Raw genomic sequence first — 16,884 nt, forward strand, 5'->3', positions numbered from 1 at the left:
AACAAGACAATTGATGTTTTCAAATCAAACAGTAGATCCAAAAGAGTAATTAATCAAACTAATTTTTGTAAAGTTTTTTCTGGAGAATGGATGCATAGTTCAAGTTGTGAGCCATTTTTTAATGAGGAGAGTTACTTTCAGGAGAATGATTTGGTGCATGCAGTTGACACCAGTGGTCGAGCATATGAGGTGAAAGATGGTTGTCCGATTGAAAAAGAGAAACTGTGTCTAGAGATGTAGAAGTGGTATTAAGTGATGAAGTTTTAGGAAGACGTACTAAGGGTCCAGTGTACAATTGGAAGTGTAGTAGTATTTGTAGTGTGCAACAGGATTCTATTGATGTGCTTCGTAATTTCTTACGTACATATAGTAAGAAAAGTCGCAAACAAAAAATGAAGATGCTGCAAGACTTAGATCCTTGCAGAGTGAGAGAAAACACAGGTTTGCATGGACATTCATGGGCTTGTCTTTCTAGAAAAGTATGTCAGAGTGTTTTTCATCATTTTAGGATGTTAGCAGTGCATCATAACAAAATGAGGAAATTAGTGAGAAGGTTGTATTTTGCAAAAAGTCCAGCACTTAAGCTTAAACAGTTAAACAGTGCTCTTTTGCATGGAACTGAATTAGATGTGAAGAAGATTTGTGAAGAAATTGAGATTTGTTATTTTTGTGAAAAAGAGGACAGTGTAGAAATTGACACAGTAATACAAGGTAATGTGGAAGACACTGTACAGATTTCAAGTACAGAAATGTTTGACCAGGAAATTAGCAAGTTTCAGTTGAAATCAAGTGAAAGGCCTAATTTTACTTGTGTGTTGTCGACGGACTCCTTATAAGATTCAGACTAGGTTAGTTGATTTATATGCAAAAAGTGAAAGGGAAAATAATAGTGAATGGAGGAATTTTGCAACTTATTTGTTGGTGGAGAATTCTTTTGATTTGAGTTTTGATCAGCGTATTTGTAAATATTGTTATAATAAATTAAATGAAAACAGAATGCCTGCTAGAGCTGTTTATAATAATCTGGAGTTGGTAGACATTCCTTCTGAATTGATGGATTTAAATACATATGAATCTATTTTGATTCAATGTGTCCATCCTTTTCTGGCAATTGTTCGCAAGGAGCCTAAGACAGGGAAATTGCCTCCTTCAGATTTGAAGAGAGGATCAAAGGGAAGAGTTGTTTATTTGCCTCTAGATTTCAAGAAAAATATTGATATAATTGGTGTAGAAAAAGTGGAAGAGGAACCTTTAGGTATTCTAGTTAATGGGGTTCCGACAAAGAGTAAGAAAATCTGGCAAGATTTAGTGGATGTTAGGAAAGTCAGAAAGGCAACGTTGTATTTGGTCAAAAACAATGAGTACTACAAACATGTATGTGTTGAAGCAGAGGAAATAGTTGCAGAAGAAGACAGTGATTGTTCAGCCGGCCAAATTGAAAAAGTTAATGTGTCTAGAGGTGAAGAAATATATGAACATTATACTGTTCATCCGTTGCATTCCAAAGAAGTAATGGGGAATGCAATTGACTTGTTTCAAATGAAAGCAGCAAAAGGAAGTCCCATTAGTGTATGGAAAGAAAGTTTGGAAGCTCGTTGTTTTCCACAGCTATTTCCAACAGGTCGAGGTGGACGATATGACGATCAACCAGTTCAAATTCTTGCTTCTGAATATCGGACTTTAAGATTATATGCTGAAGATTCAAGGTTTCGTCAATGCATTCCAAATTTGTTTCATCTACTGTATGAAAGTGACTTGTCTGGACTTTCATATGCAGTAAATCATATACTGAAAAGTGGAGCACATCTGCAAAATGTTGCAGCAAGGGACTTTATGGAGAAAGTCAATCTGCAAGATAATATTTTGGAATCTCATCTAATCAATCTCATGGCATGTCAGCGTGGTACAAACGAGTATTGGTACCGTCGTCATGGGGAATTGAAATGTATGCTAAGAAACTTAGGAACTCCTACATGGTTCCTCCCTCTTAGCTGTGCTGAGTATGCATGGGACGACTTACTTGAATTTCTACGCAAGGCAAATGCTAATATACAAAATATAGAATTGAAAACACCAGGAGAACTGTGTTCTTTGGATCCAGTGAATGTATGCAGATATTTCAATCATAGATTTGAAGCTATGATGTCTGTTATTACCAATAAAAAAAATCCTCCTCTTGGAGAGGTTTTGGATTTCTTTTGGAGAAAGGAGTATCAAGCGAGAGGTGCTCCTCCTATACATATGTTGTTGTGGATTAAAGATGCACCCAAATTTGGATCAGATTCGGATGAAACAGTGATGAGTTTCATTGAAGAGTATTCAACATGTGCTGTTCCGAAAAGTATTGAAGAAAACAATTTAAGGCAACAAGTTTTACGCTTCCAATCCCATCGTTGTGGGAAGTACTGTCATCGAAAATTCAAAAACAAGGAAAAATTCTACACAAAATGTCGTTTTGCATTTCCACGACCAGTGATTTCTAAGGGAAGAGTAAATAATTTGATGTCATCTCTACGACATACTGTGACGAGGAAATCACCCAAAAATACATACAATTTAAAAAGAAACGAAGAGTCCAAGTACATCAACGACTACAACCCAGTGATTTTGTCCATGTGGAATGCTAACATGGATATTAAGGGGCAGATTTATGAGGCCCTTGCGCCACGTTTACGCCGCTGTTGCGTCACGCAAGGCGGCGTAAACGTGGCGCATCCCTACGAACGATTTACAACGTGACGCATCTAGGCAGATGCGTCACGTTGTAAAGCCCTGCGCCGCTGGTGGGCGTTCCGGCGCAGGGTAGGCGTTCCGGGGCAGGTGCGCCTCGCAAAAGTGGCTGAGTGAAATCTATGAGATTTCACTCAGTCACTTTTAAGCTTGAAGCAGGCGTAGGTCTTGACGCAGCATTGTTTAAATGGGGCACCCCCGAGCCTTGCTGGAGCTGCGTCGTGCTTGCGACGCAACTCCAGCAATGCGCCACATTTCTGGCACAGATGCGTCACGCATCTGTGCCGTTTTTGCACCATGGTGCGCCGCATTATAAATGCGGCGCACCATGGCTGGCGGAGCTGTGGCGCACTGTGGCGCTTGTTAACTGGCGCATCCCTGGGGATGCGCCAGTTAACATAAATCTGCCCCACAGCTCGTTGCTGACAACTCTATTGCTGTGGCTCGATATGTGACATCTTACATCACAAAAAAAGAAAAGACAGAACTAAAGGAAATGTCGGAGGACATTGCACATGAAAAGAGTCTAAGCAAGAAATTATACAGTTACAGTCTGAAGATGTTGTCACATCGAGAAATTGGAGCATATGAATGTTCTGATCGGTTATCATCAACAATGTCTCTATGCCAAATCTAGAACAATCATTTGGGTGAGTCTAGGTCTTGCTGCAACACGAAACCGAGTTTTGAAATCTGTACTAGAAATTGAGTATTTGGCAGAGAAAGAGCCAAATAGTACAGATATTTTGAAGACAAACATGTTGGATACATACTATCCAAATAGAAGTAGTCACCTTGAGAACACTTGTTTGTATGACGTTCTGCAAAACTACAGTTATAAGAGGAACATCACAGAAGATATCAATAATGGAAAATATGCTGTCATTGGAAATGAAGGATGTCTAGTAAAGCAGAAAAAAGGCAATTTGATTAATCATCGAAAATTGAGTTGTGACTCTCCAGACAAAAGAGAATTTTACTATTTAGCTCTTTTGCAACTCTTTAAGCCATGCTGTACAGAAGAGGAACTACTTGGAGATTTTCTCTGTTACGAAGATTCTTTTAATGCAACCAAGGATACCATAGAATGTCCTGTTTTTCCAAATTATCTGCAAATGTTGAACAAAGAAATAGAGCAAGAAGCCACAATTGCTGAAGAGATTGCCAGAAACAGTTCTCAAGATAGTCAGAGTTCTACTTCATTGAGTCAGGATCCACTAGGAGGACCAATTATCCAAAATGAAGCTGCCACTGCCATGGATGAGGTGGAAAGAGCTATGGAACAAGCTCAAGAGGATGTAGTTAACTTAGAAGATTTGGTAAAGCAACTAAACGTTGAGCAGAAAAAGATATATGATGAAGTCACAGAACAGATTGAACATGGATTCAGACATGAGAAAAAAGAGTGCTCATGTACATCATTTGAGCCTGTCCGACTGTATGTAAGTGGAGAAGCGGGGACAGGAAAACGTTTTCTAATTAAAGCAATTGCAACTTATCTGCAGAAAAGGACTGAATCACCGCTGTCTTGTGTTGTAACCGCTCCAACTGGACTGGCAGCACATAACATTAAAGGGATTACTCTACATCGTTTACTGATGCTGCCAGTTGAGCATGATAATAAATTGCATTACAGAAAGTTATCTGGAGATGCGTGTTCTGACGTTTCCAGAGTCCTGAAGAAAATGAAACTTCTTATCATTGATGAAGTAAGCATGGTCTCAAATCTAATGCTTGCTTTTGTGCATTTGAGAATGCAAGAAATTCTTAGAACAGAGTATGATGTGTTATTTGGAGGAAAACACATTATTGTTTTTGGAGATCTATTGCAGTTTACTCCAGTAAAAAGACAACCAGTGTTTAAAATGCTTACACATGAAGATACCAGGAAGTCCCTTGGAAGCATTGGAAACGTTAATATATGCTTAAATTTCAAATATGCAGAACTGTTTCAAAATATGCGACAGGCAAAGGATGAAGATTATAAAAAAATTCTACAAGGTATAAGAATCGGAAAAGTAAGCGAGCATGCGAAAGAAGCTTTACATGCACGATTAATTTTAAATTTGTATCCAAATGAAAACATTCTTCCAGAGAATATTTTTAGGAAAATTACTGATAACAAATCTGGAATATGTTTGAAGCCAACTCTGCAAGAATGTTCCATCTTCAACAACAAAATGTTAAAGTTAGAAAATGAAGAGATTGTGAAACTAGAGGCAATAGATAAAATTGAGCCTATGGGAGCAACAATTATTTTGTCAGATAATTTGAAATCAAATTTGGATTCATTAGAGAAGAGTATATCTAAAACAGCTGGTTTTGAAAAGACTCTGAATGTGTGTTTTAATTGTCGTATCATTTTGAGAAGGAATTTAAATGTTGAAAGAGGTCTGGTAAATGGAGCAATGGGTCATGTTGTTCATTTTATGAATTATAGAAATAGAGATGGAATTGAATTTTTAAAAATTAAATTTGATGGCATTGAGCAAGTTCAACAAATCAGTCGTTGTTCTGCTAGATTTTTGCTTGTAAAAGACTTATATGTTCACCAAAAACAGTTTCCTTTATTTTGGCATATGCGGTGACAATTCATAAATCTCAAGGTTTAAGTGTAGATAGTGCTTTGGTGAACATTGGAAGTTCTGTGTTTAAAGAGGGTATGGCATATGTGGCATTATCACGAGTCAGACCTTTATCTGGATTGTATTTGATTAAGTGTGATGACACAAAGATTTGTGCAGATCTGGATTGTGTTAAAGAATACAATAGATTAAGAAGAGAGTATGCTCCACATTTGCCACAATATCCTCTGTTTGAAAAACGTGTGGTAGGCCGAAAAAGAAGAAATGAGAGTAATTGTAGTGAAGTAGTAGCAAAAAGACAAAAAGTAGATGAAAATGTAATTGAAAATAGAAAGAAAAAGGATTCTGATGAAAATGCTGTTGGATTTCAGTTTGAAAACAGGTCTGGTGTCAACTGCTATGCTAATGTAGTGGTTAATGTTAAAATGTTAAAACTTTACAAGAACAGATTGTTGAAAATCGGGATCAAAGATTGTGCGGTTTATTGAATTCTGTGTTTGAGAAATGTAGCAGTGATAGAGCAAAAATAGAAAGTGTAACAGAAATTCGAAATATTTTAGACGTGTTCTGATCAAGAAAAATTTCACAGAACATTCAGCAGGAGTTGCCAGGAATTTTTACTGTATATGTTTGGTATTTTGGAAGATGAAGGTGTAGATGTAGAACATCTTTTTAGCCTTTTTTATCAATGGCAGCATGACTGCGAGAATTGTAGTTTATCAAGTACTACTAGAATAGACACTGAAAGATGTATATATTTGACTTTACCAGACTGCAAATCAGTGCCATTTAATAATCTAGTTTAAGCAGCTGATCATAATATGGTGTGTACCCAATGTAAGCTTCCAATGCTGTCCACATTATTTATACAAACTTATGGTCAGTATGTGATTTTAGTTTTCCAACGATGTAGACCTGAGGGAACTAAATTGACAACTTGTATCAAAAATGTTGTGGCTTCTCAGTTATCAATTGCAGGAAGAACCTTTACAACTGTAGCTATTATTTATCATGATGGTCCTTCAACATCATCAGGACATTATACATGCTACTTAAAATGTCAAAAAGGTTGGAGTTACTGCAATGATTCTCATTTGACTTATAAACAACGTTTGCCTTTTGACTTAAAAAATTCTTACCTAGTGTTTTTAAAACCAAAATTGTAGTAAAGGTAATTGGCCTATGAAGACGGGTGCAGTTAATAAAAGTTAGTTACTTAGTTAGTCTAATGTTTAAAATTATTTATCTCAAATAGGTACCGTAAGTGGATCTCAGAGTAAGTGATCTTAGTATTATAGGAAATGTTGAACATGAGTGATCAAAAAAGGGAATATGAATTTTTATAGATTGTGAAAATGTTATATGAGCTTTTATTTGAAAACTTCGGGTAAACGGTAATTTCAGAGTTTAATTAGAGAAATTTCAAAATATACTCATATCTGACACTATTTGGCCGTAAGGAAAGTTGAAGGTATGAGCAATAAGTTATAACTTAACACAAGAAGGAAAATGAAAACGTTGAGAATTATTTTCAGATGTTCTTAGAGCTTTTTTTATAGAAAGTCGATGAAATGGAAGTTTTAGAGAACAGCAGAGTATTTTCCAACGAAAGGACCTTCACTATCTACTATTTGGCCTCATGGAAAAGTAAGTGAATCAAAGATTAGTGTACATATATGATTTGTAAGTTTATATGGGTTTTTTAAAACACAATCTTTTTTCCCCGCTGCTATTTGATGAAGAGTTTGAACTCACTGTTTTTAGTGAAATTCAATATATTCTGAGAACAGCAAAAATAAACTGTCTAACATGTTCTATAAGTTATTCTATAGTTTGCATTGTGTAATTCCTATTGTATTCCCATTGTCTCACACTCATTTTCCATTTTTCCACCCTTTTCAGCTCTCTTTACTCACTTACACTGCCTTTTTTTCACTTTGTTTCATCGCTGTTTCTTTACTCCACTTCTTTCACAACCCCTCAATCCAATTTCAACTGTCTGCATTTCCTCTCTCCCTTGCACCACTTTTCAGCTTTCTCACATTCTCTCAGTACCACTGCTTTAGTTCTCTTCCCCTCTCTTTCCTTGTTTTGCTCCTTTACTCTTTTTCCTTTCTTCACTCATTGTACTGCACTTCACTCGGTCCTTCCCTTAGTCTTTCTGTGTAGTTACTTCCTCACTCCTTTTCCCACTATTGTTCTATATTAACCTAATTCCCTTCATCCCTTCACTCTGTGACTCCCCTTCAGTCACTCTCAGTCATGTTCCATTCCTCTTTCTTGTAAATAGATCCTCATTTAGACTCCTTTCCCTTTCACTCATTCTCCTTTTACTTACTTCTCTTTCCTGATTTCGTTTTGGTATCTTACTTACCTTCAGTAATTTGCTCTCCTTCTATTTCTTTTTCCCTTTTTTTGTCCTTGTACATTACTTTATTTTCGTTTCTGTATCCTTCACTCTTGCTTTATTTCTTAGTACATTTTTTTAGATTTTTAACCTCTTGACCTATTCCTTCTATTTTAAAATATATATTTTACTAATTATAACTTTTTTTTCTTTTGTCTTTCACAGATACAAAGTGTAGTTTAAACATGCAATTAAGTTTACATTAATTATATGGTAATATGGTAAGTGTGACTACAAAATGTAGTTTGTCATCACCCTTTGTTTTAACCTCACTACTTTTCTCTCACCCTACCTCACCCTTGTTTCCTTACTCTGCTTCCCTCAGTTATTCTTATCCTCCATGTTTACTACTCTTTTCCTTACTTTCCTACCACATTCAACTTCTTTCAGTGCCACTGCTCACCCACACTCCCTCACTTACCTTTTTTTTCTGGTTCACTTAGTGCCTTTCTGTCACTCCTTCCTTTACTCTCTCTGTTCTTTCTCTCTGTCACTCCCCATGTCTTACCCTTATTCACTTTTTTCCACCCTCTTTCACCCTTTCCCTCCGTCACCGCTGTTCCTTTTCTCTGGTTCCGTCACTACCTGTCATTCCCCATCCTTTACGTTCCTTCCTTTTACTTTCATCACCCATTCACATTCTCCCAGAACCTCTGCTTTAGTCTTCTTCCTCTTTCTTCTCTTCTTTTGCTCCCTTATTCATTTTCCTTTTCTCAGTTACTTCCTCTTGCACCTTTTCTCTGTCTTACTATCTATTACACAGGGGGTGCGCTAACTGGACGCTCACCGGTACGCGCACCGGGGCGCGCCAGAAGAATGCGCTCACCGGTGCGCTCACCGGTACGCGCACTGGGAGCGCTCCAAGGCAAAAAAATAAAAAAAGTAAAAACCATGAATAATATACATAAAAAAATAGTATTACATAAATATACAATATAGGATTCATTAAAAAAAATATTACATTTCATAGCAATAGATATTTGCTATTAAAAAACCTATGAAATTCACTGAAAAAACTATAGGTTTCACACCAGTTAGAGTTAGCTGGAAATTTTACTGACATAAAACCATTGAAATTCCCACGTTATAGTTAGTTGGACTCACTATAACTTGCGCGCCTGCAATGCACTGCTGATGACGTCTCATATTACATCACTCATGACATGGTCAGTGACATCACTCATAACATCACTGATGACACCATCCTTGTGACAGAGTGACAGACCTCCTTTTAGTGTAATGTAACCCTTGAAACACATATTCAAAAATAGAAATTAACATTTTCAAAATAATGGAGATACCCATACCAGTTACAACAACCAATTCAGTAATTCCACCATCTATATACACATCCACTCATTCACCAACAGTTCTATATAGTCACTCATACATATACTCACTCATCATATGTAGTGAAACACCTATACAACTTGTTACACACCGACAGTCATCCAAAGTTAATCACACACATACTCACACATGCAAAAAAACTATTGAACATCCATTTATTTGCATATACAGCTATACACACACAACCACCTTACTTCTAAAGAAACTTACACATACTTACTCTCTTAAACAGTCAATTATAGAAAGACATACTTATTTAAACAGGAACTCTTTCAATCTCTCACTCTCACATATACTCACTTATATACATAAATACGCTGTACCATCCAGGGGGAACCCTGCAAAAATATATTCATTTGGGAATCACACAATGATTCGGCACATGCAACGATTGCACCCCAATAACTATTCTGCAGCAGAGGTGAGAGAACTGTGTAGAACCTTCCACAATCGTCTGCCAGCACCTCAACAACCACAGAACCCACTCCATCGGGTCCAGAGGCAAGTCAGATGGTTCCAAACATACAAACTAAGTTTGGTGATTACAACATCGTTTTCATATATTGTGGCAAAACAATTACTTATGGTGAGAAGAGTATTACCCTCATCAACATTGCTGGTGATAACCACAAGTGCCCGAAGAAACCCTAATTTTTTTCTTGCTTCAGTTGAGCCGTTTATAATTCCCTGTTTTTTGTTTCTCCCCATAAAAAATACAAAAAAATATAAAACTGTTCAGAAAAGCCCAAAAAAGTAAAACATGTTCAAAAAACAATAAAAAAATATAAAACAACAAAAAGAATTTAAAAAAATGTTCTTTTTAGAACTACCTCCAATTTATAAAAAAAACCTACATTCTTAAAAAACTCTGTAATTCTTTTTTCTCCAGGGTACGCTCCCCGGTACGCGTACCAGGCGCTCCCCCGGCGCAAATGGATTTTTTTTTTTTTTTGCCCCACGGGGCCCTTTTATGGCCCCCACATCAAACCTAGGGGGTCAGGGGGGTCTACCTTGCCCCCTTTTGGTAATTTCCCCCTTTGTTTTTGCCACCTCTTGTGTCTCGATCCTACCGAGACACAAGATGGCGGCCGCACCGGACTGTTTGGAATGTTTACAGACACCCGAGACTCAATCAGCTTTCCGCTCGCGAACTCGCGTAGTGCGCTGGTTCGCGCCCCGGTGCGCGTACCGGGGCGCGCTTACAGATATATATATATTTTTTTAACCTACATTACTCAAAATCCACTGGAGCACATATCTTGAGACACAGCAAAGGCACATCGGGCTACCAGTCCCTACAAATTTGCAAAGTTTGGTGGAAATCCATTCAGCCGTTCGGGCTAAAAGTGAGGTTGACCACCCTATGGAAATTAACATGGGGAAAACATGTTTTGGGACCCCCCTTTTTTCTCGGCCCCCGCTTGACGAATCCCCCCCAAACTTTCAGGGAAGGACCGGAGCGCTGCGAGGCACAATTGAAGAAAATTTCAGGCAGATTCCTCAACCGGCGCCAAAGTTATTCCCAATAGAATGTTGCGATTTCCCTATTGAAAATAATCCTAACTATAACTACCTACTTGCGACCGCCAGTAGGTTATATATATATATATATATATATATATATATATATATATATATATATATATATATATATATATATACACATATATATATATATATATTCACTGAAAAAACCATAGGTTATAGACCATATATACTGTATAGAGAAAATAGAAGGAACCCTGCCAATTATTTATAGAGGTCCCAGCTAGAGGATCCTACTGTGATAAAGAGAGGGGGTGATAAGCCCAGAGGCTGAGGCTGCACAGGACAAAATTAAGTCATTCCAAACAAATTCAACAACATGTTTTGAAAAAATACATATTTTTTTTATTTTTCTCTTCTTAAATATATTTAAAAGACATACATGTATAAATTTATATAGTCACTGATATTTCGCAAAACACATAGACAAAGTTTCTTTTCAGGATTAAGGTCTGCCCACACTTCAAACAAACTACCACACTCATTCACACAGAGATTCTTCTAACTACGATAGAGACATTCAACTCTCATTCATCCATTTTTCTAGTCCTGGCGTGGACAACAGTAGATCTTAATTAGGTTGTCCAAAACGGGGGGTTCAACCAGGAAGATGGTATTAATACGGGTCCTGATGTACTTGGAAAGGGTTGCCGTATTCCTGGGACAACGTGCATTTACAAAACCTTGAAAATTCACTGAAAAAACCATAGGTTATAGACCATATATAGTTAGGGATTAGCATTTACAAAACCTTATTTTATTTGCACAAAACCATTGAAATTCCATATATAGTTAGTTGCACTAACTATATATCGCGGACCCGCAATCCACTGCTAATGATGTCACATAGTACATCATTCATGACATGGTCAGTGACATCACTGATGACATCACTGATGACATCTCAAATGACATCACTGATGACATCACTGATGACAACACCCAGTGAATGTATGTTTCTGTAAAGTTAAAATATGTCTTACATATTGAAGAATGAGTAGATGTATAAGTGTCTGGATGAAGGATTTAGTAGGTGCATGACTGACTGTATGAGAGAATGATTAAATGTGTCTCACTGAGTGCATGGGTTAGTGATTAAAGTGTCTTAATTTGGCAATCATTATATATGTTGTTCTGTAAAGTGCTGCATGTTTAAATCAGTAGCTATATCAGTAACTATATGGGTTATTGAATGGTTGCCCAAGTATTTGTATGGGAGACTGAGTATGTGTGTGGGTGGCTGGGAGGTGTATAACTCTGTGCATAGATGTGTGAGCAGTTGATTCCCTAGGTGTATGGGTTCAAAAGTGCATGTAGAAACAGCTGTATGGACAGTTGACTGTGTGCTTGAGTGTATTGGTGAGTTAATGGATATCTCAGTGCTACATGTAAAAGTAAGTACATATGTAAAACACAGTCCATGTGAGAGTTGACATATATAAATAACTGAACATAAGAGCCAGTGAATGTGAGAGTGGCTGTATGAATCATTGTGAACTTGTATCACGGATTGTATAAGAGAGTAAATATGTGTTAGTATATGTTTGAATAAGTAAGGTGTGTATACCTGTTTAGTTGAGTAAATGGAGATGTGATTGATTCTTTGCATGACTGACTAGGTGTGTGAGTAACTCCATGGATGTGTGACAGTCTGTGAGTGCCTGTTTACACTGAGTGTATCTAAGGTTATATTAGAGTCTGAAGATGTATTATCACATAAATGATATCATCAGTGATGTAATCAGTAATGTCAAATGAGATGTCAGTGATGGCATCAGTGATGTCATTTGAGATGTCATCAGTGATGTCATCAGTGATGTCATTTGAGATGTCATCAGTGATGTCATCAGTGATGTCACTGACCATGTCATGAATGATGTAATATGTGACATCATTAGCAGTGGATTGCGGGTCCGCGATATATAGTTAGTGCAACTAACTATATATGGAATTTCAATGGTTTTGTGCAAATAAAATAAGGTTTTGTAAATGCTAATCCCTAACTATATATGGTCTATAACCTATGGTTTTTTCAGTGAATTTTCAAGGTTTTGTAAATGCAAATCCCTAACTATATATGGTCTATAACCTATGTTTTTTTCTGTGAATTTCATTGGTTTTTTAAAAGCTAATATCTATAGCTGTAAAATATATTCTTTATTACGTGACGTATCACGTAGCCCATGAGACGCCTCATGATGCATCGCATAACCGTGACGTATCTTCTCTGCAGCGCAAACCAAACCCAAAACGTAAGCGCGCCAGAGCACGCTTAAAGATATATATATCTTTTTTTAACCTTAATTAGACAAAATCCACACGTGCACATATCACAAACGTTCAAAAAACACAATATGTCGGACTCCCGTTACGCTGCCGGTTAGCTGCCCGGTTAACGTACCGGTAAGCACCTTTACCGCGAAAAATTGCATTTTTTTTTTCTTTTGCCCCGCAGGGAACTTTAATAGCCCCCTCATCAATCCTAGGGGTTCAGGAGGGGTCTGCCTTACCCCTTTCATTCATTTACAACTTTTTTTTTTCCACCTCTTGTCTCTCGATCCCACAGAGAGACAAGATGGCGGCCGCTCCAGACTGTTTACAATGTTAACAGCCAATCAGCTTCTCCTCAGACTCCCGTTACACTGCCGGTTAGCTTCCCGGTTAGCTGCCCGGTTCGCGTACCAAGACGCGTCTCTACGGCGAAAAAATCTGAATTTTTTTATTTTATTTTTTGGGCCCCGCGTGGCTCTATAATATCCCCCTCATCAATCCTAGGGGGTCAGAAGGGGTCTACCTCGCCCCCTTTCCTTCATTTCCCCCTTTGTTTTGGCCTCCTCTTGTCTCTCGATCCTACCGAGAGACAAGATGGCGGCCGCTCCAGACTGTTTAGAATGTTGACAGACACCGGAGAGCCAATCAGCTTCGCATCGCAAAGTTCCGTTACGCGAAAAGTACGCGAACCGGAGCGCTGCCCGGAGCGCTGTTACAGATATATATCTTATTTTGAACGTTAATTTCTCAAAATCCACTGAAGCACATATATTGAGACCTAGCAAAGGCACATCGGGCTAACAGTCCCTACAATTTTGCCAAGTTTCGTGAAAATCCATTCAGCCGTTCGAGCTAAAAGTGAGGCCAACCGCCCTATGGAAAAATGAATGGGAAAAACGCGTTTTGGGACCCCCCTTTTTTCTCGGCCCCCCCTTGACGACCCCCCCCCCCCCAAATTTTCAGGGGCTGCTCAGAAACAAAATGTGCCATTTTCCTGAAAATTTCAGCCAATTCCGTCCACAAACGCCAAAGTTATTAGACATAGAATTTTCAAAAGTTCCATAGAGAAAAAATCCTAACTATATATACCTACTGGCTATCGCCAGTAGGTAATGTATATATATATATATATATATATATATATATATATATATATATATATATGCATATATATATATATATATATATATATATATATATATATATATATATATATATATATATATATATATATATATATATATATGTCCAAATAGCCATCCACACAGAGAAGAAGGCGGCAACCACAGAGGAGATATTTTTCAGAGCAGCTTTAATAACGGAAACGCACAGTCCGGTGGCGGCGAATGCATTCCGGCGCATTTGCCTTCCTCAGCGCCCTTCACCCGACAGAATGTCCCGGTAAGTGCCTCCTGCTGCCTTTTGATGAAACCAAGGCTCCGCTCCTCCCCCTTGTCGTGAAGCACACCTGTTGCAGTGCATGTTACTGCCATCGCACCACAACTCCCACAATGCCATATACTGAGGCAGAATGGGCCGGTGACATGGCGGAGGCTCAAATGTTGTTTTTCTTTGTGCAGTAGCCCAAACCAGCAGGGCTCGATGTTACCTTTGTCTGTTCTCCGCCAGTCAAGCCGCTCCTCCGGTCTCCTCAAAACCATCACAGCCCTCGTGTAAGGCAGCCATTGAGCGGGGGCAAACTGCCACAAAAGGAGGTAAATTACCTCCACCGCCCCAGTCGCCACACACAAAGGCAGGTCCGAAGTTATCCTTACCAGGAATGTTGTTTGTGCCGTTAGGCAATACCAATGGACTTCTTTCCAAAAACGTGACAGGGGTTATCCAAATGCGCCATTGGTTAGCTCATAGCAATGTCCAAATAGCCATCCACACAGAGAAGAAGGCGGCAACCACAGAGGAGATATTTTTCAGAGCAGCTTTAATAACGGAAACGCACAGTCCGGTGGCGGCGAATGCATTTCGGCTCATTTGCCTTCCTCAGCGCCTTTCACCCGACAGAATGTCCCGGTAAGTGCCTCCTGCTGCCTTTTGATGAAGCCAAGGCTCCGCTCCTCCCCCTTGCCGTGAAGCACACCTGTTGCAGTGCATGTTACTGCCATCGCACCACAACTCCCACAATGCCATATTGTGAGAAGTTGGCCTGGTATATAATGCTCACTAGTTCTAGTGATCACTTTGTACCATGCCAAGCAACCCTTATGATGATGGTTGTAATTCAACCTTGTAGACCAGTTATCCTAGTGGTAACGTGGACAAAGCAGTCTTAGGCTAAACTCTGAAAGGCATGTGAAGCCAGCTGTTATACCATACACAACCCCCTTGAATACCAAATGAAAGGGACACCACACAGATATATATTGAAAATATATATTGATTTATTAACTATAAAATCCCCTGGACTCTTTATGAGCACAGAAGCACAAGCGTTAAATCACAAGACAGTTTAAAATACACAAAAGTTGCACAATATGGATGAGCCCTAGGGGCCACCTAAACCATATACTAAATAAGTGGTATAAGGGATACCAGGAGGAAAGTGAAGAGGCCTAGGGCCTTGGGAATCGCTGGAGCTATTCGAGACTGGAGTTAGCTAAGTCGGGAAAGGCCCACGGGACTCGGGTGCAGTGTCCAAAGTGCACGCACTTCTCAATACAAAGTCTATGGTGCGTAAAAAGCACAAAGTTAGAAAGTTAGGAACCTTCCGAGTGACCTACGGAGCTGAAACTTAAAACACAGGCCCTTGGGATGTGTACCAGTGCAGGAGCACCGGCGGAGCTGAGTTACCTCACCCACAGGAAGCGGGTGCACAGGGTCGAAGATGTGTCGGGTTTCGTCACGCTGGTCGATGGTGCTTGGAGCAGGAGATGCTGCAGGCGGCTCGATGAGAAGAGTTCCGGTGGATCCAAGGGTGGATCTGTAGATGTGAAGACCTGAAAGCAGAGGGGACAGTGTTCGAAGTCACTAGCCAGTGACTGCCGTGGAACCAGAGTGGAACCAGGTGATGTCGGGTGCAAACAGGCGTTGTCGGGTAGCTTCTTTCTGCAGCCACGTGGATACCCGGGGTCGAGGACGTCCAGGAGTCGGTCACGAGCTGTCCCACGTAGGCTTCTCGCTGTTGGCGGTGTCGGCGACCTGATCGGAGCAACCAGGCCTTGGCAAATGCAAGCCACGCAGAAGTTGAAAGATGCTGTTCACTCGGACCAGCAAGGTCAGAGCGGGTGCTCCTTTTCACAGGAGCTTGGGTGGGTCTGGAGCAACCAGACCCGCTGTTTAAATCTTCGGGTTCGTCGCCAAGATGGCCGCTGGCCGCGTGGCTAGTGGCCGGGATGGCGCGTCGAGTGGCACAATGCAAAAGGGCCCCACGCAGATCGTGGAGATGCTGGAGGGCTGATCTTCGGTGCAAGGGCTGCTCGGTGGTGGGGGTTCTCAATCCCCAAAGCACAACGTCGAGGATGCCTCAGAAGCTGCGCAGTCAGCTGTTCGGGTGTCTTTCAAGAGGTCCGGTCCCACGTCACTCGGTGCCTCCACGGGTCCCTTCTTTGCAGGGACTGTGGATCGGGCTCTGAGAGGTCTGGGAATCTGGTTCTTGTCGGGCTCTGGGCTCGGGCTCCGGCGGGAGGCGGCGGCAAAGCAGACGCCGAGTTGCTGGTTGGTACCTGTGTTCACAGGGTGGTCACTCCTTGGCCACAAGGGAGATTCTTCTTCAGTCTTCTGTGCAGCAGAATGTCGAAGTCCAGTCTTCTTCTTAGTTTTAAGTTGATTTCGGGATGATCTGCTGTGCAATGGCACTGCTCCCCCTCTTATTCCAATCTAGGGGGTGGATCACCTACTAGGTCCCGCCTCTGGGAGGAACCAGGAAGGGGGGCGGTTACACCCCCTTTCCTTTGTCCAGCTCCGCGCCAGGACTGGGGCTGGAAGGCCCCAGAACCGGTTTGGGCTGGCCTATGCACGGGGACACCTTGTGTGCCCCGGGCA

Source organism: Lissotriton vulgaris, chromosome 3_1, assembly GCF_964263255.1.
Source record: "Lissotriton vulgaris chromosome 3_1, aLisVul1.2, whole genome shotgun sequence".
Lineage (NCBI taxonomy): Eukaryota > Metazoa > Chordata > Amphibia > Caudata > Salamandridae > Lissotriton > Lissotriton vulgaris.